The sequence below is a fragment of the Schistocerca gregaria genome, unplaced genomic scaffold (genome assembly GCF_023897955.1).
Source record: "Schistocerca gregaria isolate iqSchGreg1 unplaced genomic scaffold, iqSchGreg1.2 ptg000854l, whole genome shotgun sequence".
Classification (NCBI taxonomy): Eukaryota; Metazoa; Arthropoda; class Insecta; order Orthoptera; family Acrididae; genus Schistocerca; species Schistocerca gregaria.
Genome location: NW_026062216.1, coordinates 35,519 through 59,941, shown reverse-complemented (window position 1 = coordinate 59,941; position 24,423 = coordinate 35,519). Strand labels below are relative to the sequence as shown.

General features: G+C 50.9%; 13 non-coding genes and 1 pseudogene across 13 annotated transcripts; all 14 read left to right on the top strand.

Annotated features, from left to right (window-relative positions):
- The first annotated feature begins 326 nt into the window (after positions 1 to 326).
- On the top strand, positions 327 to 445 carry LOC126323221 (5S ribosomal RNA). The gene has a single exon (XR_007559409.1). It is a non-coding gene; the product is annotated as a 5S ribosomal RNA (ribosomal RNA).
- Positions 446 to 1,722: 1,277 nt separating this feature from the next.
- Positions 1,723 to 1,841, top strand: LOC126323184 (5S ribosomal RNA). Its single transcript, XR_007559374.1, has one exon. It is a non-coding gene; the product is annotated as a 5S ribosomal RNA (ribosomal RNA).
- Positions 1,842 to 3,117: 1,276 nt separating this feature from the next.
- LOC126323220 (5S ribosomal RNA) lies at positions 3,118 to 3,236 on the top strand. The gene has a single exon (XR_007559408.1). It is a non-coding gene; the product is annotated as a 5S ribosomal RNA (ribosomal RNA).
- A 1,276-nt stretch (positions 3,237 to 4,512) lies between these two features.
- Positions 4,513 to 4,631, top strand: LOC126323219 (5S ribosomal RNA). Its single transcript, XR_007559407.1, has one exon. It is a non-coding gene; the product is annotated as a 5S ribosomal RNA (ribosomal RNA).
- Positions 4,632 to 5,907: 1,276 nt separating this feature from the next.
- On the top strand, positions 5,908 to 6,026 carry LOC126323217 (5S ribosomal RNA). Its single transcript, XR_007559405.1, has one exon. It is a non-coding gene; the product is annotated as a 5S ribosomal RNA (ribosomal RNA).
- Positions 6,027 to 7,302: 1,276 nt separating this feature from the next.
- LOC126323216 (5S ribosomal RNA) lies at positions 7,303 to 7,421 on the top strand. Its single transcript, XR_007559404.1, has one exon. It is a non-coding gene; the product is annotated as a 5S ribosomal RNA (ribosomal RNA).
- A 1,276-nt stretch (positions 7,422 to 8,697) lies between these two features.
- On the top strand, positions 8,698 to 8,816 carry LOC126323214 (5S ribosomal RNA). Its single transcript, XR_007559403.1, has one exon. It is a non-coding gene; the product is annotated as a 5S ribosomal RNA (ribosomal RNA).
- A 1,278-nt stretch (positions 8,817 to 10,094) lies between these two features.
- On the top strand, positions 10,095 to 10,213 carry LOC126323213 (5S ribosomal RNA). The gene has a single exon (XR_007559402.1). It is a non-coding gene; the product is annotated as a 5S ribosomal RNA (ribosomal RNA).
- Positions 10,214 to 11,490: 1,277 nt separating this feature from the next.
- LOC126323212 (5S ribosomal RNA) lies at positions 11,491 to 11,609 on the top strand. Its single transcript, XR_007559401.1, has one exon. It is a non-coding gene; the product is annotated as a 5S ribosomal RNA (ribosomal RNA).
- A 1,278-nt stretch (positions 11,610 to 12,887) lies between these two features.
- On the top strand, positions 12,888 to 13,006 carry LOC126323211 (5S ribosomal RNA). Its single transcript, XR_007559400.1, has one exon. It is a non-coding gene; the product is annotated as a 5S ribosomal RNA (ribosomal RNA).
- A 1,278-nt stretch (positions 13,007 to 14,284) lies between these two features.
- Positions 14,285 to 14,403, top strand: LOC126323210 (5S ribosomal RNA). Its single transcript, XR_007559399.1, has one exon. It is a non-coding gene; the product is annotated as a 5S ribosomal RNA (ribosomal RNA).
- Positions 14,404 to 15,678: 1,275 nt separating this feature from the next.
- Positions 15,679 to 15,797, top strand: LOC126323209 (5S ribosomal RNA). The gene has a single exon (XR_007559398.1). It is a non-coding gene; the product is annotated as a 5S ribosomal RNA (ribosomal RNA).
- A 1,278-nt stretch (positions 15,798 to 17,075) lies between these two features.
- LOC126323229 (5S ribosomal RNA) lies at positions 17,076 to 17,194 on the top strand. Its single transcript, XR_007559417.1, has one exon. It is a non-coding gene; the product is annotated as a 5S ribosomal RNA (ribosomal RNA).
- A 1,276-nt stretch (positions 17,195 to 18,470) lies between these two features.
- Positions 18,471 to 18,588, top strand: LOC126323235 (5S ribosomal RNA; annotated as a pseudogene).
- Positions 18,589 to 24,423: the final 5,835 nt, after the last annotated feature.

Below are 24,423 nucleotides of genomic sequence, written 5' to 3'. Positions count from 1 at the left end.
CGTGTCAGGCAGGTGAGAACGCTTCCCTCGGTCCAGCAGGACACTGCCACACCCCGCGAGTCCCCAAGCCGCCCGGCCGCGCGCAAGCCCTGCGCCGGATAACGATAACAAGGTGCGTCTCCCGCGAGTGTCGGAGGCCGCACGAACCAAACGAATGACAGGCGGTGCAACGAGCAGCTGTGTTGTGCGTCCGACCCACGTGGCGGCGCGTCGCCTTCGAGGTGGAAGGACGTGCTTTGCGTCAAATGTGCCACCGAAAAAAGCGATTGCTTGTGTTAGGAGGAGAGGCGAAGCCTTCTTCTGCCGTGCAGCTACAGTATAACGACGCCAACGGCCATACCATGTTGAATACACCGGTTCTCGTCCGATCACCGAAGTTAAGCAACATCGGGCCCGGTTAGTACTTGGATGGGTGACCGCCTGGGAACACCGGGTGCTGTTGGCTCCTTCTCTCTTTTTAGATTGTACGTCACTACACCTGCCAGCCCTCTTTTCATACAAACTCTCAGGTGCGACAAAGATGCTTCCACAAGCATTTTAAACTACTGTATTAAACGTAAGATGCGAAATTACAGTAATGAACTCAGTTTGAACAAGAAAGCGCGGACGAAGAGTGCTAGGAACTCGTTGAAAATAACGAAACACTGCGAATCGACAGATGTGCTCTTGAAATGCGTCAGAGCCTACTGTTTTGTAGGAGCGCTAAATTCCAAAAACTAACTACATTAAAAAAAAAAAAAAACCTGTTCCTGTCCGACCACCGATGATAAGCAACAACGTTAGTATTCGGATCGGCGACCGCTTGGGAACTCTGGCTGTCTTCATTTCTTGCTTTCTTGTCGCTACCCCTGCCAGCCCTTTTTTCATGCTACCTTTCTCATGTGACAAAGATGCTTCCATACTGATTTTAAACTATCGTAAGATACGATATTAAGGAACTCAGTTTGAAAAGAGTGCGCCAAGGAAGACTTCCAAAGAGTCTCTGGAAATAACAAAACAGTATGAAGTGACAGAAATGTTGTGAAATACGTCAGGGCATATTGTTTTGTAGCAGTGCACAACGGCAAATTTGTAAACAAAAATTTACCTTTCGTCGCTACAAGAGAGGGATACTTTGTCCAACAGCCTGTGTCTTGTGTGCATGTTTTCGCACCTTTCCACGGCACGGCGCAGCACAGAGCTGCTCTGGTAGCTCCGAACGGACGCACACGGCGCCTCGGACACGCCGGTTCGGCCCGCGCCCATCTCGCAGATGTTTCTCGTGCTTGTGCTGTCATTACGGACCGCGACCCGAGCGGCAGCGAGCGGCAGTCGAGCAAAGTCGGGACAAGTCGGGACGGAAGGGGACAGCCGAGAATGCACCGTGCGAATTACGCAAATATCTGGAAGCGCGACGCGTGTCAGGCAGGTGAGAACGCTTCCCTCGGTCCAGCAGGACACTGCCACACCCCGCGAGTCCCCAAGCCGCCCGGCCGCGCGCAAGCCCTGCGCCGGATAACGATAACAAGGTGCGTCTCCCGCGAGTGTCGGAGGCCGCACGAACCAAACGAATGACAGGCGGTGCAACGAGCAGCTGTGTTGTGCGTCCGACCCACGTGGCGGCGCGTCGCCTTCGAGGTGGAAGGACGTGCTTTGTGTCAAATGTGCCACCGAAAAAAGCGATTGCTTGTGTTAGGAGGAGAGGCGAAGCCTTCTTCTGCCGTGCAGCTACAGTATAACGACGCCAACGGCCATACCATGTTGAATACACCGGTTCTCGTCCGATCACCGAAGTTAAGCAACATCGGGCCTGGTTAGTACTTGGATGGGTGACCGCCTGGGAACACCGGGTGCTGTTGGCTCCTTCTCTCTTTTTAGATTGTACGTCACTACACCTGCCAGCCCTCTTTTCATACAAACTCTCAGGTGCGACAAAGATGCTTCCACAAGCATTTTAAACTACTGTATTAAACGTAAGATGCGAAATTACAGTAATGAACTCAGTTTGAACAAGAAAGCGCGGACGAAGAGTGCTAGGAACTCGTTGAAAATAACGAAACACTGCGAATCGACAGATGTGCTCTTGAAATGCGTCAGAGCCTACTGTTTTGTAGGAGCGCTAAATTCCAAAAACTAACTACATTAAAAAAAAAAAAAACCTGTTCCTGTCCGACCACCGATGATAAGCAACAACGTTAGTATTCGGATCGGCGACCGCTTGGGAACTCTGGCTGTCTTCATTTCTTGCTTTCTTGTCGCTACCCCTGCCAGCCCTTTTTTCATGCTACCTTTCTCATGTGACAAAGATGCTTCCATACTGATTTTAAACTATCGTAAGATACGATATTAAGGAACTCAGTTTGAAAAGAGTGCGCCAAGGAAGACTTCCAAAGAGTCTCTGGAAATAACAAAACAGTATGAAGTGACAGAAATGTTGTGAAATACGTCAGGGCATATTGTTTTGTAGCAGTGCACAACGGCAAATTTGTAAACAAAAATTTACCTTTCGTCGCTACAAGAGAGGGATACTTTGTCCAACAGCCTGTGTCTTGTGTGCATGTTTTCGCACCTTTCCACGGCACGGCGCAGCACAGAGCTGCTCTGGTAGCTCCGAACGGACGCACACGGCGCCTCGGACACGCCGGTTCGGCCCGCGCCCATCTCGCAGATGTTTCTCGTGCTTGTGCTGTCATTACGGACCGCGACCCGAGCGGCAGCGAGCGGCAGTCGAGCAAAGTCGGGACAAGTCGGGACGGAAGGGGACAGCCGAGAATGCACCGTGCGAATTACGCAAATATCTGGAAGCGCGACGCGTGTCAGGCAGGTGAGAACGCTTCCCTCGGTCCAGCAGGACACTGCCACACCCCGCGAGTCCCCAAGCCGCCCGGCCGCGCGCAAGCCCTGCGCCGGATAACGATAACAAGGTGCGTCTCCCGCGAGTGTCGGAGGCCGCACGAACCAAACGAATGACAGGCGGTGCAACGAGCAGCTGTGTTGTGCGTCCGACCCACGTGGCGGCGCGTCGCCTTCGAGGTGGAAGGACGTGCTTTGCGTCAAATGTGCCACCGAAAAAAGCGATTGCTTGTGTTAGGAGGAGAGGCGAAGCCTTCTTCTGCCGTGCAGCTACAGTATAACGACGCCAACGGCCATACCATGTTGAATACACCGGTTCTCGTCCGATCACCGAAGTTAAGCAACATCGGGCCCGGTTAGTACTTGGATGGGTGACCGCCTGGGAACACCGGGTGCTGTTGGCTCCTTCTCTCTTTTTAGATTGTACGTCACTACACCTGCCAGCCCTCTTTTCATACAAACTCTCAGGTGCGACAAAGATGCTTCCACAAGCATTTTAAACTACTGTATTAAACGTAAGATGCGAAATTACAGTAATGAACTCAGTTTGAACAAGAAAGCGCGGACGAAGAGTGCTAGGAACTCGTTGAAAATAACGAAACACTGCGAATCGACAGATGTGCTCTTGAAATGCGTCAGAGCCTACTGTTTTGTAGGAGCGCTAAATTCCAAAAACTAACTACATTAAAAAAAAAAAAAACCTGTTCCTGTCCGACCACCGATGATAAGCAACAACGTTAGTATTCGGATCGGCGACCGCTTGGGAACTCTGGCTGTCTTCATTTCTTGCTTTCTTGTCGCTACCCCTGCCAGCCCTTTTTTCATGCTACCTTTCTCATGTGACAAAGATGCTTCCATACTGATTTTAAACTATCGTAAGATACGATATTAAGGAACTCAGTTTGAAAAGAGTGCGCCAAGGAAGACTTCCAAAGAGTCTCTGGAAATAACAAAACAGTATGAAGTGACAGAAATGTTGTGAAATACGTCAGGGCATATTGTTTTGTAGCAGTGCACAACGGCAAATTTGTAAACAAAAATTTACCTTTCGTCGCTACAAGAGAGGGATACTTTGTCCAACAGCCTGTGTCTTGTGTGCATGTTTTCGCACCTTTCCACGGCACGGCGCAGCACAGAGCTGCTCTGGTAGCTCCGAACGGACGCACACGGCGCCTCGGACACGCCGGTTCGGCCCGCGCCCATCTCGCAGATGTTTCTCGTGCTTGTGCTGTCATTACGGACCGCGACCCGAGCGGCAGCGAGCGGCAGTCGAGCAAAGTCGGGACAAGTCGGGACGGAAGGGGACAGCCGAGAATGCACCGTGCGAATTACGCAAATATCTGGAAGCGCGACGCGTGTCAGGCAGGTGAGAACGCTTCCCTCGGTCCAGCAGGACACTGCCACACCCCGCGAGTCCCCAAGCCGCCCGGCCGCGCGCAAGCCCTGCGCCGGATAACGATAACAAGGTGCGTCTCCCGCGAGTGTCGGAGGCCGCACGAACCAAACGAATGACAGGCGGTGCAACGAGCAGCTGTGTTGTGCGTCCGACCCACGTGGCGGCGCGTCGCCTTCGAGGTGGAAGGACGTGCTTTGCGTCAAATGTGCCACCGAAAAAAGCGATTGCTTGTGTTAGGAGGAGAGGCGAAGCCTTCTTCTGCCGTGCAGCTACAGTATAACGACGCCAACGGCCATACCATGTTGAATACACCGGTTCTCGTCCGATCACCGAAGTTAAGCAACATCGGGCCCGGTTAGTACTTGGATGGGTGACCGCCTGGGAACACCGGGTGCTGTTGGCTCCTTCTCTCTTTTTAGATTGTACGTCACTACACCTGCCAGCCCTCTTTTCATACAAACTCTCAGGTGCGACAAAGATGCTTCCACAAGCATTTTAAACTACTGTATTAAACGTAAGATGCGAAATTACAGTAATGAACTCAGTTTGAACAAGAAAGCGCGGACGAAGAGTGCTAGGAACTCGTTGAAAATAACGAAACACTGCGAATCGACAGATGTGCTCTTGAAATGCGTCAGAGCCTACTGTTTTGTAGGAGCGCTAAATTCCAAAAACTAACTACATTAAAAAAAAAAAAAACCTGTTCCTGTCCGACCACCGATGATAAGCAACAACGTTAGTATTCGGATCGGCGACCGCTTGGGAACTCTGGCTGTCTTCATTTCTTGCTTTCTTGTCGCTACCCCTGCCAGCCCTTTTTTCATGCTACCTTTCTCATGTGACAAAGATGCTTCCATACTGATTTTAAACTATCGTAAGATACGATATTAAGGAACTCAGTTTGAAAAGAGTGCGCCAAGGAAGACTTCCAAAGAGTCTCTGGAAATAACAAAACAGTATGAAGTGACAGAAATGTTGTGAAATACGTCAGGGCATATTGTTTTGTAGCAGTGCACAACGGCAAATTTGTAAACAAAAATTTACCTTTCGTCGCTACAAGAGAGGGATACTTTGTCCAACAGCCTGTGTCTTGTGTGCATGTTTTCGCACCTTTCCACGGCACGGCGCAGCACAGAGCTGCTCTGGTAGCTCCGAACGGACGCACACGGCGCCTCGGACACGCCGGTTCGGCCCGCGCCCATCTCGCAGATGTTTCTCGTGCTTGTGCTGTCATTACGGACCGCGACCCGAGCGGCAGCGAGCGGCAGTCGAGCAAAGTCGGGACAAGTCGGGACGGAAGGGGACAGCCGAGAATGCACCGTGCGAATTACGCAAATATCTGGAAGCGCGACGCGTGTCAGGCAGGTGAGAACGCTTCCCTCGGTCCAGCAGGACACTGCCACACCCCGCGAGTCCCCAAGCCGCCCGGCCGCGCGCAAGCCCTGCGCCGGATAACGATAACAAGGTGCGTCTCCCGCGAGTGTCGGAGGCCGCACGAACCAAACGAATGACAGGCGGTGCAACGAGCAGCTGTGTTGTGCGTCCGACCCACGTGGCGGCGCGTCGCCTTCGAGGTGGAAGGACGTGCTTTGCGTCAAATGTGCCACCGAAAAAAGCGATTGCTTGTGTTAGGAGGAGAGGCGAAGCCTTCTTCTGCCGTGCAGCTACAGTATAACGACGCCAACGGCCATACCATGTTGAATACACCGGTTCTCGTCCGATCACCGAAGTTAAGCAACATCGGGCCCGGTTAGTACTTGGATGGGTGACCGCCTGGGAACACCGGGTGCTGTTGGCTCCTTCTCTCTTTTTAGATTGTACGTCACTACACCTGCCAGCCCTCTTTTCATACAAACTCTCAGGTGCGACAAAGATGCTTCCACAAGCATTTTAAACTACTGTATTAAACGTAAGATGCGAAATTACAGTAATGAACTCAGTTTGAACAAGAAAGCGCGGACGAAGAGTGCTAGGAACTCGTTGAAAATAACGAAACACTGCGAATCGACAGATGTGCTCTTGAAATGCGTCAGAGCCTACTGTTTTGTAGGAGCGCTAAATTCCAAAAACTAACTACATTAAAAAAAAAAAAAACCTGTTCCTGTCCGACCACCGATGATAAGCAACAACGTTAGTATTCGGATCGGCGACCGCTTGGGAACTCTGGCTGTCTTCATTTCTTGCTTTCTTGTCGCTACCCCTGCCAGCCCTTTTTTCATGCTACCTTTCTCATGTGACAAAGATGCTTCCATACTGATTTTAAACTATCGTAAGATACGATATTAAGGAACTCAGTTTGAAAAGAGTGCGCCAAGGAAGACTTCCAAAGAGTCTCTGGAAATAACAAAACAGTATGAAGTGACAGAAATGTTGTGAAATACGTCAGGGCATATTGTTTTGTAGCAGTGCACAACGGCAAATTTGTAAACAAAAATTTACCTTTCGTCGCTACAAGAGAGGGATACTTTGTCCAACAGCCTGTGTCTTGTGTGCATGTTTTCGCACCTTTCCACGGCACGGCGCAGCACAGAGCTGCTCTGGTAGCTCCGAACGGACGCACACGGCGCCTCGGACACGCCGGTTCGGCCCGCGCCCATCTCGCAGATGTTTCTCGTGCTTGTGCTGTCATTACGGACCGCGACCCGAGCGGCAGCGAGCGGCAGTCGAGCAAAGTCGGGACAAGTCGGGACGGAAGGGGACAGCCGAGAATGCACCGTGCGAATTACGCAAATATCTGGAAGCGCGACGCGTGTCAGGCAGGTGAGAACGCTTCCCTCGGTCCAGCAGGACACTGCCACACCCCGCGAGTCCCCAAGCCGCCCGGCCGCGCGCAAGCCCTGCGCCGGATAACGATAACAAGGTGCGTCTCCCGCGAGTGTCGGAGGCCGCACGAACCAAACGAATGACAGGCGGTGCAACGAGCAGCTGTGTTGTGCGTCCGACCCACGTGGCGGCGCGTCGCCTTCGAGGTGGAAGGACGTGCTTTGCGTCAAATGTGCCACCGAAAAAAGCGATTGCTTGTGTTAGGAGGAGAGGCGAAGCCTTCTTCTGCCGTGCAGCTACAGTATAACGACGCCAACGGCCATACCATGTTGAATACACCGGTTCTCGTCCGATCACCGAAGTTAAGCAACATCGGGCCCGGTTAGTACTTGGATGGGTGACCGCCTGGGAACACCGGGTGCTGTTGGCTCCTTCTCTCTTTTTAGATTGTACGTCACTACACCTGCCAGCCCTCTTTTCATACAAACTCTCAGGTGCGACAAAGATGCTTCCACAAGCATTTTAAACTACTGTATTAAACGTAAGATGCGAAATTACAGTAATGAACTCAGTTTGAACAAGAAAGCGCGGACGAAGAGTGCTAGGAACTCGTTGAAAATAACGAAACACTGCGAATCGACAGATGTGCTCTTGAAATGCGTCAGAGCCTACTGTTTTGTAGGAGCGCTAAATTCCAAAAACTAACTACATTAAAAAAAAAAAAAACCTGTTCCTGTCCGACCACCGATGATAAGCAACAACGTTAGTATTCGGATCGGCGACCGCTTGGGAACTCTGGCTGTCTTCATTTCTTGCTTTCTTGTCGCTACCCCTGCCAGCCCTTTTTTCATGCTACCTTTCTCATGTGACAAAGATGCTTCCATACTGATTTTAAACTATCGTAAGATACGATATTAAGGAACTCAGTTTGAAAAGAGTGCGCCAAGGAAGACTTCCAAAGAGTCTCTGGAAATAACAAAACAGTATGAAGTGACAGAAATGTTGTGAAATACGTCAGGGCATATTCTTTTGTAGCAGTGCACAACGGCAAATTTGTAAACAAAAATTTACCTTTCGTCGCTACAAGAGAGGGATACTTTGTCCAACAGCCTGTGTCTTGTGTGCATGTTTTCGCACCTTTCCACGGCACGGCGCAGCACAGAGCTGCTCTGGTAGCTCCGAACGGACGCACACGGCGCCTCGGACACGCCGGTTCGGCCCGCGCCCATCTCGCAGATGTTTCTCGTGCTTGTGCTGTCATTACGGACCGCGACCCGAGCGGCAGCGAGCGGCAGTCGAGCAAAGTCGGGACAAGTCGGGACGGAAGGGGACAGCCGAGAATGCACCGTGCGAATTACGCAAATATCTGGAAGCGCGACGCGTGTCAGGCAGGTGAGAACGCTTCCCTCGGTCCAGCAGGACACTGCCACACCCCGCGAGTCCCCAAGCCGCCCGGCCGCGCGCAAGCCCTGCGCCGGATAACGATAACAAGGTGCGTCTCCCGCGAGTGTCGGAGGCCGCACGAACCAAACGAATGACAGGCGGTGCAACGAGCAGCTGTGTTGTGCGTCCGACCCACGTGGCGGCGCGTCGCCTTCGAGGTGGAAGGACGTGCTTTGCGTCAAATGTGCCACCGAAAAAAGCGATTGCTTGTGTTAGGAGGAGAGGCGAAGCCTTCTTCTGCCGTGCAGCTACAGTATAACGACGCCAACGGCCATACCATGTTGAATACACCGGTTCTCGTCCGATCACCGAAGTTAAGCAACATCGGGCCCGGTTAGTACTTGGATGGGTGACCGCCTGGGAACACCGGGTGCTGTTGGCTCCTTCTCTCTTTTTAGATTGTACGTCACTACACCTGCCAGCCCTCTTTTCATACAAACTCTCAGGTGCGACAAAGATGCTTCCACAAGCATTTTAAACTACTGTATTAAACGTAAGATGCGAAATTACAGTAATGAACTCAGTTTGAACAAGAAAGCGCGGACGAAGAGTGCTAGGAACTCGTTGAAAATAACGAAACACTGCGAATCGACAGATGTGCTCTTGAAATGCGTCAGAGCCTACTGTTTTGTAGGAGCGCTAAATTCCAAAAACTAACTACATTAAAAAAAAAAAAAAAACCTGTTCCTGTCCGACCACCGATGATAAGCAACAACGTTAGTATTCGGATCGGCGACCGCTTGGGAACTCTGGCTGTCTTCATTTCTTGCTTTCTTGTCGCTACCCCTGCCAGCCCTTTTTTCATGCTACCTTTCTCATGTGACAAAGATGCTTCCATACTGATTTTAAACTATCGTAAGATACGATATTAAGGAACTCAGTTTGAAAAGAGTGCGCCAAGGAAGACTTCCAAAGAGTCTCTGGAAATAACAAAACAGTATGAAGTGACAGAAATGTTGTGAAATACGTCAGGGCATATTGTTTTGTAGCAGTGCACAACGGCAAATTTGTAAACAAAAATTTACCTTTCGTCGCTACAAGAGAGGGATACTTTGTCCAACAGCCTGTGTCTTGTGTGCATGTTTTCGCACCTTTCCACGGCACGGCGCAGCACAGAGCTGCTCTGGTAGCTCCGAACGGACGCACACGGCGCCTCGGACACGCCGGTTCGGCCCGCGCCCATCTCGCAGATGTTTCTCGTGCTTGTGCTGTCATTACGGACCGCGACCCGAGCGGCAGCGAGCGGCAGTCGAGCAAAGTCGGGACAAGTCGGGACGGAAGGGGACAGCCGAGAATGCACCGTGCGAATTACGCAAATATCTGGAAGCGCGACGCGTGTCAGGCAGGTGAGAACGCTTCCCTCGGTCCAGCAGGACACTGCCACACCCCGCGAGTCCCCAAGCCGCCCGGCCGCGCGCAAGCCCTGCGCCGGATAACGATAACAAGGTGCGTCTCCCGCGAGTGTCGGAGGCCGCACGAACCAAACGAATGACAGGCGGTGCAACGAGCAGCTGTGTTGTGCGTCCGACCCACGTGGCGGCGCGTCGCCTTCGAGGTGGAAGGACGTGCTTTGCGTCAAATGTGCCACCGAAAAAAGCGATTGCTTGTGTTAGGAGGAGAGGCGAAGCCTTCTTCTGCCGTGCAGCTACAGTATAACGACGCCAACGGCCATACCATGTTGAATACACCGGTTCTCGTCCGATCACCGAAGTTAAGCAACATCGGGCCCGGTTAGTACTTGGATGGGTGACCGCCTGGGAACACCGGGTGCTGTTGGCTCCTTCTCTCTTTTTAGATTGTACGTCACTACACCTGCCAGCCCTCTTTTCATACAAACTCTCAGGTGCGACAAAGATGCTTCCACAAGCATTTTAAACTACTGTATTAAACGTAAGATGCGAAATTACAGTAATGAACTCAGTTTGAACAAGAAAGCGCGGACGAAGAGTGCTAGGAACTCGTTGAAAATAACGAAACACTGCGAATCGACAGATGTGCTCTTGAAATGCGTCAGAGCCTACTGTTTTGTAGGAGCGCTAAATTCCAAAAACTAACTACATTAAAAAAAAAAAAAAACCTGTTCCTGTCCGACCACCGATGATAAGCAACAACGTTAGTATTCGGATCGGCGACCGCTTGGGAACTCTGGCTGTCTTCATTTCTTGCTTTCTTGTCGCTACCCCTGCCAGCCCTTTTTTCATGCTACCTTTCTCATGTGACAAAGATGCTTCCATACTGATTTTAAACTATCGTAAGATACGATATTAAGGAACTCAGTTTGAAAAGAGTGCGCCAAGGAAGACTTCCAAAGAGTCTCTGGAAATAACAAAACAGTATGAAGTGACAGAAATGTTGTGAAATACGTCAGGGCATATTCTTTTGTAGCAGTGCACAACGGCAAATTTGTAAACAAAAATTTACCTTTCGTCGCTACAAGAGAGGGATACTTTGTCCAACAGCCTGTGTCTTGTGTGCATGTTTTCGCACCTTTCCACGGCACGGCGCAGCACAGAGCTGCTCTGGTAGCTCCGAACGGACGCACACGGCGCCTCGGACACGCCGGTTCGGCCCGCGCCCATCTCGCAGATGTTTCTCGTGCTTGTGCTGTCATTACGGACCGCGACCCGAGCGGCAGCGAGCGGCAGTCGAGCAAAGTCGGGACAAGTCGGGACGGAAGGGGACAGCCGAGAATGCACCGTGCGAATTACGCAAATATCTGGAAGCGCGACGCGTGTCAGGCAGGTGAGAACGCTTCCCTCGGTCCAGCAGGACACTGCCACACCCCGCGAGTCCCCAAGCCGCCCGGCCGCGCGCAAGCCCTGCGCCGGATAACGATAACAAGGTGCGTCTCCCGCGAGTGTCGGAGGCCGCACGAACCAAACGAATGACAGGCGGTGCAACGAGCAGCTGTGTTGTGCGTCCGACCCACGTGGCGGCGCGTCGCCTTCGAGGTGGAAGGACGTGCTTTGCGTCAAATGTGCCACCGAAAAAAGCGATTGCTTGTGTTAGGAGGAGAGGCGAAGCCTTCTTCTGCCGTGCAGCTACAGTATAACGACGCCAACGGCCATACCATGTTGAATACACCGGTTCTCGTCCGATCACCGAAGTTAAGCAACATCGGGCCCGGTTAGTACTTGGATGGGTGACCGCCTGGGAACACCGGGTGCTGTTGGCTCCTTCTCTCTTTTTAGATTGTACGTCACTACACCTGCCAGCCCTCTTTTCATACAAACTCTCAGGTGCGACAAAGATGCTTCCACAAGCATTTTAAACTACTGTATTAAACGTAAGATGCGAAATTACAGTAATGAACTCAGTTTGAACAAGAAAGCGCGGACGAAGAGTGCTAGGAACTCGTTGAAAATAACGAAACACTGCGAATCGACAGATGTGCTCTTGAAATGCGTCAGAGCCTACTGTTTTGTAGGAGCGCTAAATTCCAAAAACTAACTACATTAAAAAAAAAAAAAAAACCTGTTCCTGTCCGACCACCGATGATAAGCAACAACGTTAGTATTCGGATCGGCGACCGCTTGGGAACTCTGGCTGTCTTCATTTCTTGCTTTCTTGTCGCTACCCCTGCCAGCCCTTTTTTCATGCTACCTTTCTCATGTGACAAAGATGCTTCCATACTGATTTTAAACTATCGTAAGATACGATATTAAGGAACTCAGTTTGAAAAGAGTGCGCCAAGGAAGACTTCCAAAGAGTCTCTGGAAATAACAAAACAGTATGAAGTGACAGAAATGTTGTGAAATACGTCAGGGCATATTGTTTTGTAGCAGTGCACAACGGCAAATTTGTAAACAAAAATTTACCTTTCGTCGCTACAAGAGAGGGATACTTTGTCCAACAGCCTGTGTCTTGTGTGCATGTTTTCGCACCTTTCCACGGCACGGCGCAGCACAGAGCTGCTCTGGTAGCTCCGAACGGACGCACACGGCGCCTCGGACACGCCGGTTCGGCCCGCGCCCATCTCGCAGATGTTTCTCGTGCTTGTGCTGTCATTACGGACCGCGACCCGAGCGGCAGCGAGCGGCAGTCGAGCAAAGTCGGGACAAGTCGGGACGGAAGGGGACAGCCGAGAATGCACCGTGCGAATTACGCAAATATCTGGAAGCGCGACGCGTGTCAGGCAGGTGAGAACGCTTCCCTCGGTCCAGCAGGACACTGCCACACCCCGCGAGTCCCCAAGCCGCCCGGCCGCGCGCAAGCCCTGCGCCGGATAACGATAACAAGGTGCGTCTCCCGCGAGTGTCGGAGGCCGCACGAACCAAACGAATGACAGGCGGTGCAACGAGCAGCTGTGTTGTGCGTCCGACCCACGTGGCGGCGCGTCGCCTTCGAGGTGGAAGGACGTGCTTTGCGTCAAATGTGCCACCGAAAAAAGCGATTGCTTGTGTTAGGAGGAGAGGCGAAGCCTTCTTCTGCCGTGCAGCTACAGTATAACGACGCCAACGGCCATACCATGTTGAATACACCGGTTCTCGTCCGATCACCGAAGTTAAGCAACATCGGGCCCGGTTAGTACTTGGATGGGTGACCGCCTGGGAACACCGGGTGCTGTTGGCTCCTTCTCTCTTTTTAGATTGTACGTCACTACACCTGCCAGCCCTCTTTTCATACAAACTCTCAGGTGCGACAAAGATGCTTCCACAAGCATTTTAAACTACTGTATTAAACGTAAGATGCGAAATTACAGTAATGAACTCAGTTTGAACAAGAAAGCGCGGACGAAGAGTGCTAGGAACTCGTTGAAAATAACGAAACACTGCGAATCGACAGATGTGCTCTTGAAATGCGTCAGAGCCTACTGTTTTGTAGGAGCGCTAAATTCCAAAAACTAACTACATTAAAAAAAAAAAAAAAACCTGTTCCTGTCCGACCACCGATGATAAGCAACAACGTTAGTATTCGGATCGGCGACCGCTTGGGAACTCTGGCTGTCTTCATTTCTTGCTTTCTTGTCGCTACCCCTGCCAGCCCTTTTTTCATGCTACCTTTCTCATGTGACAAAGATGCTTCCATACTGATTTTAAACTATCGTAAGATACGATATTAAGGAACTCAGTTTGAAAAGAGTGCGCCAAGGAAGACTTCCAAAGAGTCTCTGGAAATAACAAAACAGTATGAAGTGACAGAAATGTTGTGAAATACGTCAGGGCATATTGTTTTGTAGCAGTGCACAACGGCAAATTTGTAAACAAAAATTTACCTTTCGTCGCTACAAGAGAGGGATACTTTGTCCAACAGCCTGTGTCTTGTGTGCATGTTTTCGCACCTTTCCACGGCACGGCGCAGCACAGAGCTGCTCTGGTAGCTCCGAACGGACGCACACGGCGCCTCGGACACGCCGGTTCGGCCCGCGCCCATCTCGCAGATGTTTCTCGTGCTTGTGCTGTCATTACGGACCGCGACCCGAGCGGCAGCGAGCGGCAGTCGAGCAAAGTCGGGACAAGTCGGGACGGAAGGGGACAGCCGAGAATGCACCGTGCGAATTACGCAAATATCTGGAAGCGCGACGCGTGTCAGGCAGGTGAGAACGCTTCCCTCGGTCCAGCAGGACACTGCCACACCCCGCGAGTCCCCAAGCCGCCCGGCCGCGCGCAAGCCCTGCGCCGGATAACGATAACAAGGTGCGTCTCCCGCGAGTGTCGGAGGCCGCACGAACCAAACGAATGACAGGCGGTGCAACGAGCAGCTGTGTTGTGCGTCCGACCCACGTGGCGGCGCGTCGCCTTCGAGGTGGAAGGACGTGCTTTGCGTCAAATGTGCCACCGAAAAAAGCGATTGCTTGTGTTAGGAGGAGAGGCGAAGCCTTCTTCTGCCGTGCAGCTACAGTATAACGACGCCAACGGCCATACCATGTTGAATACACCGGTTCTCGTCCGATCACCGAAGTTAAGCAACATCGGGCCCGGTTAGTACTTGGATGGGTGACCGCCTGGGAACACCGGGTGCTGTTGGCTCCTTCTCTCTTTTTAGATTGTACGTCACTACACCTGCCAGCCCTCTTTTCATACAAACTCTCAGGTGCGACAAAGATGCTTCCACAAGCATTTTAAACTACTGTATTAAACGTAAGATGCGAAATTACAGTAATGAACTCAGTTTGAACAAGAAAGCGCGGACGAAGAGTGCTAGGAACTCGTTGAAAATAACGAAACACTGCGAATCGACAGATGTGCTCTTGAAATGCGTCAGAGCCTACTGTTTTGTAGGAGCGCTAAATTCCAAAAACTAACTACATTAAAAAAAAAAAAACCTGTTCCTGTCCGACCACCGATGATAAGCAACAACGTTAGTATTCGGATCGGCGACCGCTTGGGAACTCTGGCTGTCTTCATTTCTTGCTTTCTTGTCGCTACCCCTGCCAGCCCTTTTTTCATGCTACCTTTCTCATGTGACAAAGATGCTTCCATACTGATTTTAAACTATCGTAAGATACGATATTAAGGAACTCAGTTTGAAAAGAGTGCGCCAAGGAAGACTTCCAAAGAGTCTCTGGAAATAACAAAACAGTATGAAGTGACAGAAATGTTGTGAAATACGTCAGGGCATATTGTTTTGTAGCAGTGCACAACGGCAAATTTGTAAACAAAAATTTACCTTTCGTCGCTACAAGAGAGGGATACTTTGTCCAACAGCCTGTGTCTTGTGTGCATGTTTTCGCACCTTTCCACGGCACGGCGCAGCACAGAGCTGCTCTGGTAGCTCCGAACGGACGCACACGGCGCCTCGGACACGCCGGTTCGGCCCGCGCCCATCTCGCAGATGTTTCTCGTGCTTGTGCTGTCATTACGGACCGCGACCCGAGCGGCAGCGAGCGGCAGTCGAGCAAAGTCGGGACAAGTCGGGACGGAAGGGGACAGCCGAGAATGCACCGTGCGAATTACGCAAATATCTGGAAGCGCGACGCGTGTCAGGCAGGTGAGAACGCTTCCCTCGGTCCAGCAGGACACTGCCACACCCCGCGAGTCCCCAAGCCGCCCGGCCGCGCGCAAGCCCTGCGCCGGATAACGATAACAAGGTGCGTCTCCCGCGAGTGTCGGAGGCCGCACGAACCAAACGAATGACAGGCGGTGCAACGAGCAGCTGTGTTGTGCGTCCGACCCACGTGGCGGCGCGTCGCCTTCGAGGTGGAAGGACGTGCTTTGCGTCAAATGTGCCACCGAAAAAAGCGATTGCTTGTGTTAGGAGGAGAGGCGAAGCCTTCTTCTGCCGTGCAGCTACAGTATAACGACGCCAACGGCCATACCATGTTGAATACACCGGTTCTCGTCCGATCACCGAAGTTAAGCAACATCGGGCCCGGTTAGTACTTGGATGGGTGACCGCCTGGGAACACCGGGTGCTGTTGGCTCCTTCTCTCTTTTTAGATTGTACGTCACTACACCTGCCAGCCCTCTTTTCATACAAACTCTCAGGTGCGACAAAGATGCTTCCACAAGCATTTTAAACTACTGTATTAAACGTAAGATGCGAAATTACAGTAATGAACTCAGTTTGAACAAGAAAGCGCGGACGAAGAGTGCTAGGAACTCGTTGAAAATAACGAAACACTGCGAATCGACAGATGTGCTCTTGAAATGCGTCAGAGCCTACTGTTTTGTAGGAGCGCTAAATTCCAAAAACTAACTACATTAAAAAAAAAAAAAAAACCTGTTCCTGTCCGACCACCGATGATAAGCAACAACGTTAGTATTCGGATCGGCGACCGCTTGGGAACTCTGGCTGTCTTCATTTCTTGCTTTCTTGTCGCTACCCCTGCCAGCCCTTTTTTCATGCTACCTTTCTCATGTGACAAAGATGCTTCCATACTGATTTTAAACTATCGTAAGATACGATATTAAGGAACTCAGTTTGAAAAGAGTGCGCCAAGGAAGACTTCCAAAGAGTCTCTGGAAATAACAAAACAGTATGAAGTGACAGAAATGTTGTGAAATACGTCAGGGCATATTGTTTTGTAGCAGTGCACAACGGCAAATTTGTAAACAAAAATTTACCTTTCGTCGCTACAAGAGAGGGATACTTTGTCCAACAGCCTGTGTCTTGTGTGCATGTTTTCGCACCTTTCCACGGCACGGCGCAGCACAGAGCTGCTCTGGTAGCTCCGAACGGACGCACACGGCGCCTCGGACACGCCGGTTCGGCCCGCGCCCATCTCGCAGATGTTTCTCGTGCTTGTGCTGTCATTACGGACCGCGACCCGAGCGGCAGCGAGCGGCAGTCGAGCAAAGTCGGGACAAGTCGGGACGGAAGGGGACAGCCGAGAATGCACCGTGCGAATTACGCAAATATCTGGAAGCGCGACGCGTGTCAGGCAGGTGAGAACGCTTCCCTCGGTCCAGCAGGACACTGCCACACCCCGCGAGTCCCCAAGCCGCCCGGCCGCGCGCAAGCCCTGCGCCGGATAACGATAACAAGGTGCGTCTCCCGCGAGTGTCGGAGGCCGCACGAACCAAACGAATGACAGGCGGTGCAACGAGCAGCTGTGTTGTGCGTCCGACCCACGTGGCGGCGCGTCGCCTTCGAGGTGGAAGGACGTGCTTTGTGTCAAATGTGCCACCGAAAAAAGCGATTGCTTGTGTTAGGAGGAGAGGCGAAGCCTTCTTCTGCCGTGCAGCTACAGTATAACGACGCCAACGGCCATACCATGTTGAATACACCGGTTCTCGTCCGATCACCGAAGTTAAGCAACATCGGGCCTGGTTAGTACTTGGATGGGTGACCGCCTGGGAACACCGGGTGCTGTTGGCTCCTTCTCTCTTTTTAGATTGTACGTCACTACACCTGCCAGCCCTCTTTTCATACAAACTCTCAGGTGCGACAAAGATGCTTCCACAAGCATTTTAAACTACTGTATTAAACGTAAGATGCGAAATTACAGTAATGAACTCAGTTTGAACAAGAAAGCGCGGACGAAGAGTGCTAGGAACTCGTTGAAAATAACGAAACACTGCGAATCGACAGATGTGCTCTTGAAATGCGTCAGAGCCTACTGTTTTGTAGGAGCGCTAAATTCCAAAAACTAACTACATTAAAAAAAAAAAAAACCTGTTCCTGTCCGACCACCGATGATAAGCAACAACGTTAGTATTCGGATCGGCGACCGCTTGGGAACTCTGGCTGTCTTCATTTCTTGCTTTCTTGTCGCTACCCCTGCCAGCCCTTTTTTCATGCTACCTTTCTCATGTGACAAAGATGCTTCCATACTGATTTTAAACTATCGTAAGATACGATATTAAGGAACTCAGTTTGAAAAGAGTGCGCCAAGGAAGACTTCCAAAGAGTCTCTGGAAATAACAAAACAGTATGAAGTGACAGAAATGTTGTGAAATACGTCAGGGCATATTGTTTTGTAGCAGTGCACAACGGCAAATTTGTAAACAAAAATTTACCTTTCGTCGCTACAAGAGAGGGATACTTTGTCCAACAGCCTGTGTCTTGTGTGCATGTTTTCGCACCTTTCCACGGCACGGCGCAGCACAGAGCTGCTCTGGTAGCTCCGAACGGACGCACACGGCGCCTCGGACACGCCGGTTCGGCCCGCGCCCATCTCGCAGATGTTTCTCGTGCTTGTGCTGTCATTACGGACCGCGACCCGAGCGGCAGCGAGCGGCAGTCGAGCAAAGTCGGGACAAGTCGGGACGGAAGGGGACAGCCGAGAATGCACCGTGCGAATTACGCAAATATCTGGAAGCGCGACGCGTGTCAGGCAGGTGAGAACGCTTCCCTCGGTCCAGCAGGACACTGCCACACCCCGCGAGTCCCCAAGCCGCCCGGCCGCGCGCAAGCCCTGCGCCGGATAACGATAACAAGGTGCGTCTCCCGCGAGTGTCGGAGGCCGCACGAACCAAACGAATGACAGGCGGTGCAACGAGCAGCTGTGTTGTGCGTCCGACCCACGTGGCGGCGCGTCGCCTTCGAGGTGGAAGGACGTGCTTTGCGTCAAATGTGCCACCGAAAAAAGCGATTGCTTGTGTTAGGAGGAGAGGCGAAGCCTTCTTCTGCCGTGCAGCTACAGTATAACGACGCCAACGGCCATACCATGTTGAATACACCGGTTCTCGTCCGATCACCGAAGTTAAGCAACATCGGGCCCGGTTAGTACTTGGCTGTCTGCCCGCCTGGCAACACCTCGGTGCCGAGCGAGCAGTACTTCCTTGTGCGACTTGGCCGGCGGCGCCTCGCGTGTCGTCTGTCTCCTGCCTCGCGGCTACATTTCATCAAGTCCGTAAGTTATGGCTATGTTGTATGATAATAGTGAAGAACGACAAAATAATGTGCAATGCGAATTCGATAGTTCCGTCGGAAAACCGTCAGCTTTCGAAATTCACCGTTGGATACTTGAGGAATTGTGTTTGTCGACCGATGACGTTCTCGGAGTTCAATTTGATACTTTTATCAATTCCGTGTTTTTGAAGTTGAAAACTCCCGAATTGTGTGATACCGTGGTAAATGTTAATGATGGTATCCGTAAATTTCGACATCTAGACGGTCGCATTAGTAACGTGACTATTTCTCATGGTGGGTTTGGCCTTCGAAATGTTCGTGTGTTCAACTTGCCTTTTGAAATCCGGAATGACACAATATCTCGTCATTTGCGGCCGTACGGGACCGTGCTATCTGTTTTTAAAGAGAAGTGGTCTTCCGCCTATGTTTTTCAGGTCGAAAACGGCGTGAGGAGTGTAAAGATGATAGTACGACAACATATTCCGTCCTTCTTGTTAGTTAACGGTCATCGTGCTTTTATAACCTATAGTGGTCAACCTCAGACGTGTTCCTTTTGCGGTGCTGTTGGTCATTACCGACAAAACTGTCCTAAACGCAGGCAGCCTGTTCAGTTGCCACGTGAGGACGTTTTAAGTGGGCCTAGCTTTGCTTCTGTTGCTGCAACGAGTTTAGGTTCCGCCCCCCCTGCACGTGTGCAACTCGCGGCCGCCCCCCCTGTATCGGCCGCCGCTGACGTTATGGACACGTCTGTTCCTGATAGTGACTCTGTTTCTGTTTCTGAACCTCCTGTTGAGCCTTCTTTGCTCGCGGCTGCGACAACTGAATCTGTTTTTGAAAAACCGGTAGTGGACGAAGTCTCACCGCAATCCGTGCCGATGTCGGCAGAAATTGTTCCGCATACTGTCCCGGTTACGGAACCCGACATATCGGCGGTTGCTCCTACTACCGTCCCCGACAGTCTTTCTGGTGCCAGTGCTGTTGTAGAACGTGAAGCTTTTACTGCACCGAAACCGCGTAGGGACCGGAATGTCGCTCGAGCTTCTGGCACCCCACGTTTACGTAGTGCCAGTAGCTCTGCTTCGTTTAATACGCGTGGTTTTTCGGACAAAAATCGGAGTCCGTCTCCGGTGGCGCGTTCTCCTGCCCCCCCTCAGGTTCGGTCGGTCGGGCAACCGACCTCCCGACAACCGGCCACGCGCGACGGCGTAGACATCGGCCACCGCCCGTCTCAGGGGGGAGGCAGCAGGCGCCACGCGAAAAAGCAGACCTCTTCCCGCACTCAGCCGGAGGGTGATGTTGTTGCTGCAACGCAGAAACGTGACATCGCGGTGCAACATTTGAAAACCTTCCTGAGCCAACCGACTTCTGATGCTGATTCCGGCATGGCGGTGGATCCGCCTTTGTCTGTGACACCTTCCCCCTTTCCAACCAAAAGAAAGGCCGAAGATTCGCACCTTCGTCGTGCCCCCCCTTCCACCCACGATTTGGTGCCGCCTTTATCTTCGGATGTCGAGATGCCCGCCGTGGAGCATTCCGTCACAGAAAGTGCCGTCACAGTTTCTGGGACTCCACCGCTCCCGCCCCCCCCTTCCTAGTCAGTCACAGGATTGGTCGGCGGATGTGGAGGCCGGTGGTAACCATTAGTGTGACTTATTGTATGTCCTCCCCCTCCTAGCAAGTTTGTATGTTTTATCTTGTTTTAAGCAAATTTCATGTTTTTCTTTTATTTTCTTGTTTTTTAACTGTGTTATTCCGTGTATATGGTTAACGACTGTAGCCAGTGGAACATCTTAACAGTTAATCTTAATAAGTTGCGAAATCCGCAGAAGGCTATGATTTTAAAAAATTTCTTGTATGATAATAACTGTCACGTCGCTTTTTTACAGGAGGTGACTTGTGAAGCGCTTTTGTTTTTGCATGATTTTACTGATTTTACTGTGATTGATAATATTGCCCCTGATAACGATACGGGCACTGCAATTTTAGTGCGTTCTGGCTTACCAATATCTAACGTTGACATTTTACCGAACGGTCGCGCTGTTGCTTGTACCATTTTTGGAATTGTGTTTGTAAATGTGTACGCTCCGTCAGGAAATGTTAAACCGGCCAGGGCTGAATTTTATGGTAGAGATTTGTGTCAGCTTCTATCCAGGAATGTCGATACTTTAATCGTTGGGGGTGATTTTAATTGTGTTTTAGACGACAGCGATCAAGAGCCGCGTCCAAACAAATGTCACGAGCTGGGTACTTTAGTCACTAGTTTTCAGCTGCTCGACACGTGGCGTGTTTTACACCCGGATTTCACCTACTTCACCTATTTTTACGGTACCGGGCGTAGCCGCCTCGATCGGATTTATGTGTCTAGGCAGCTGTCTGCCCGTATTTGTAGTGCTGACGTGACTCCTGTCGTATTTTCTGACCACTCCAGTTACTCCTGTCGTCTTTTATTGCCTCGTTTGTGTGTTCCTCGCCGTACCAATTTGTGGAAGTTCAATTGCAGTTTACTCAATGACGACCATTTTGTGACTTGTTTTAACCGTATATGGCAACGGTTGTTGCGGACTCGAGGCGGTCATAGTAGCACCATTGAGTGGTGGGTTGCGATAGTTAAACCGGCGATTAGGAAATTTTTAATTGATTACAGCCGTGAGGCGGCACGCTGGCGTCGGGCAACGGCTCGCTTCCGCCAGGCTTGTTTACGGGACTTAGCGTTGCGGGTGACGTCACAGCCCGAGTTGTTGCCTACTCTGAAGCAATTTCAAGCAAAGCTTTTACTTGACATGCGTGCCGTTAGTGATGGGGTGACCGTCCGAAGTCAGCCTGCGGGACTTGTTACTGGGGAACCTCTGTCCATTTACCATTTACACAGGGAACGCAAACGCCGTGAACGTTTGAAGATTAACGTTTGGCGGCTGCGAAACGGCGATCGCACTTCTGTACAGTCGGAAATTGAAACGGATATTTTTGAACATTTCGCTTCACTTTTCCGTGCTGTTGATGTGGATTCCGACGCGTTGCGAGATTTTTTGCAGACTGTACCCCATGTTTTAACTCGCCCGGACAGGAATCATTTAACTGCCGCCTTTACGTCTGATGAAGTTCTCGATGCCGTTCGGCGGAGTCCCAACGGGAAGTCTCCAGGTCCAGATGGGATTCCTGCGGAATTTTATTTGAAATTTTTTCATCTTTTTAGTGAGATTTTAGTAGATTTGGTAAATGATATTCGAAATGGTGTGACTGTACCAGCTGCCTTTGTGGAGGGGGTTGTGACGCTCGTTCCCAAATCCAATGCTGTGCCAAATATCGACGCTGTCCGTCCGATTACTTTATTAAATGTTGAGTACAAGATCGTCACGCGCTGCGTCGCTCAGCGACTTAAAAACATTTTGCCGGCGGTACTTAGTCCTCAGCAAACGTGTGCGGTGCGCGATCGGAATATCTTTGACGCTATCCTTGCTTACAGGGACTGCATTGGTTATGTAAAAAGTGCTCGGCTTCGGACTGCGGCGATTTTATTAGTTGATTTTAAGAATGCCTTTGACCGTATTAGTCATTTTTATTTGCGTCAGGTTTTGGTACACATGGGGTTTGGTTATAAATTTACCAACTTAGTGACGCATCTGTTGCAAAATGCTACGTCACGCATCTGTGTTAATGGTCGTCTTACTCCTGCTTTTCGTGTAGGTCGCTCCGTGCGGCAAGGGTGTCCGCTTTCCATGGCGCTTTTTGCCATTGCGCTGGATCCCCTCCTCCGCTATATCGGTCAGGAATGTCGCGGCATTCAGATGGGGACTACCAGATTGGTTTGTAAAGCATACGCTGATGACCTTGGCGTATTTATTGAGCATTTAGACGATGTTGACAGGTTGCAAGTCGTTCTGCACAACTTTGAACAAGCTACGGGGGCGATTGTCAATACACAGAAAACTGTTCTTTTACCGCTCACCGCCCGCGCACGTACCCTTCGTAGGGACTGGTTCTGTGTACAGCAGCAGCATAAAGTTCTTGGAGTCCTTTTATCCTCGAATCCACAGCAGATGGAAGCACTAAATTGGCGGCCTACGCTGCATCGGATTCGTGCTGTTGTCAAGATCCATGCGGTCCGAAATTTGGCCCTTCGGGAAAAGGTGCAGTTAATAAATAATAACTTCTTGGCAAGGGCGTGGTACCTTGCGCAGGTTCTCCCGGTACCCAAGCAATTGGGGCGCGCCATCACACAGGCGATTTACTGGTTTTTATGGAGGGGGGAGATTTTTAAGGTGTCACATGCTGTCTGTACCTTGGGCCTGTCCGACGGCGGTTTGGGACTTGTCGATTTTTCAGCCAAATGTGCGGCTCTCCTTTGGAAGAGAATTACCGCTGTTATGCAGAAGGCACCTTGCAGTCCCACCGCGGTTGTTTTTAATCGTTATCGTCCTCATTCTGAAGTGGCACCTGTTTCTGTGTCGCACATCCCGTTTTATCTTTCTTACGTGCGCCGCTACTATTTCGATAATAGTTACCTGACACTTCGTGACATCTCCGCCCACACGGTTAGCGCTGTCTGCGATGCTATACGCGGACCTCCTATTCGTTGCAAGTGGGAGTATCGATTGCCACGCTGCAACTGGGTGGCAGTGTGGCAAAACCTCGCCAACAAAGTCCTCCCGGCTTCCGTACACGCTGCATGGTACAAGGTGGTGCATCGCACCATCCCCACCAACTCCAAACTTCATTCCATCAACCTTATCCCATCTGGAGTGTGTGACGTGTGTACTGTCGACGATACTCTTGAACACCGCTTTGCGTGTGACCGCTTCCGCCGTGTTTGGGACGTCGCCAGGGATATGATTCGTCTGATTCAGCGGGTGGACGCTCGAACCGTTACTGTGGATGATGTATTAATTCCGCAGTGTGTCGTCTACCCCACCACCAAGCGAAATGCTACGGTGTGGATCTTTGGCCATACAGTTTTTGCTATTTTCTCTTTAAAGTTGTGTACCGATTTGGACTTCCTTACCTTTTTATGGACCCAACATTCTCAGATTCAGACATCGCCACATTATCGGCAAAATTTTGCAAATTTTTTGCAGGTCGCACTGGCGCATGCTTTTGCGCGTATGTCAGTACCTGCGTAACATGGATGTTATTGTCTCGTATTTTCAAATTGCCCTTGAGCGACACAATATGAATAAATGCGACTTTCTCTATGTTTTCTGGAACGAAAATTGCCGAAACTTGACTATCGAACGACATCAGAAGTCTTTTCAGTTTTTTCTGTAGTTATTGCCAAACTTCTTGTTTGGCATGAGTGTCGGTATTATTAGTTTCTTTTTTCTTTTTTTTCCCCGTATGTGGCGTGACGAGATTCTTTACTGATGTTTCAGTTCTAGTTTCTAGTGGTGACTGTTTGCGTTATTTTTTCTTTTTTCCTTTTCCTTTTTTCATTTCTTTTACTGTCGAGCGCTCCCACTTCTCGTCACGTGTCTGCGCTCGGCACTTTTGGAACCTTTCGTCGGTGTGGGATTTCACACCGGGATTGCCGGCGCTTTAAAATAGCGTTTTGTTTCATGTTGTTTTTACTACACCTAGGCTGTTGCGATTTCTCTTTTTTTTCATACATGAAATATTGTTTTGTTTTACGGTCGATATGAGTGATGACGGGTGTGAGGGCGACACTGTGGCCAGGCCTCAGACTAATTGACCCCTGCCCTCATTGCCGCCGCCTGCCAGCCACGCTCGATGCCCGACCGACAATGACTTTCCTTTTCCGG